The sequence below is a fragment of the Otolemur garnettii genome, unplaced genomic scaffold (genome assembly GCF_000181295.1).
Source record: "Otolemur garnettii isolate 467f Iridium unplaced genomic scaffold, OtoGar3 scaffold00124, whole genome shotgun sequence".
Lineage (NCBI taxonomy): Eukaryota > Metazoa > Chordata > Mammalia > Primates > Galagidae > Otolemur > Otolemur garnettii.
The window spans coordinates 8501-9468 of record NW_003852519.1 but is presented as its reverse complement, the minus strand read 5'-3'; positions in this window follow the sequence as shown (position 1 = coordinate 9468).

Below are 968 nucleotides of genomic sequence, written 5' to 3'. Positions count from 1 at the left end.
AAAATAGTAAGCCAACACTTTAATAGTGAAAAAATAACCAAATATTCCAATCAGAATATCAAGCAAGGTTACTATATTTAATGTTGTTACTTTAATAGCAAAAATATCGTGAATTTCACATATTTAATTACCAGTGCATGAGGCCATTTTAGCAGATTATTTAAGCAAATGCATATACTGATGGAGAATTGTTCATTATTTTTCTTCTTATCTTGAGATTGCTGATTGTTTTCCTTAGAGCCTTTGTGAGTACTTTATATATTGACACTGTCCCATGTGTGCATTCTGACTTTCTTTTCTTAATTTGATCATTAAGAAACTACTTACTTTGTGATGTTTGGGATATAGATTTGTAATGTCTATGAACTTTAATCCATTTATGTTTTCTTTATGTTTTATTCTACTGCTATTATTGTCAATGTTAACTTGGTTTTATTAATACCTATTCCATGATGAATAGCTTCTTTTTCATAGTTTCATTGCACCTGAAATTAGAAAAAACAAAAATGTACAAAGGAGAAATTGATTATGAACATTTACAATACTCAACCAATCATTGTTAATATCTATATAGATTTTAAGAATGATTTCAAGGTAGATAAATAGATAACAGGCATTTTGCTTAGGAGTCTGTTCTGATTTGATTTATATGTAAACTGGATAAATCAGCTACCCATGGGTAACACATTTTGAGATAGTTTTTATTTCTTTTTAGTGTTCTAAATAATTCATGTAATGAGATATATAAAATTAAATAAATGACAGGGTATGCGAGAAAAAACTTTCTGGTTAACTTTCCTTGAGAAATAAGGGAAAAAATCTTCCCCAGTGTTTCCCTGAATTGTGTAAGTACTAACTCTGATATCTGCTGCCTTTGCAGTTCTGATTATTTACTTTGTTGTTTATGAGTACAGTGGAGCATGAATACCATTCATTCATTCAAGAAATATTTTTACTATGCTAACTCT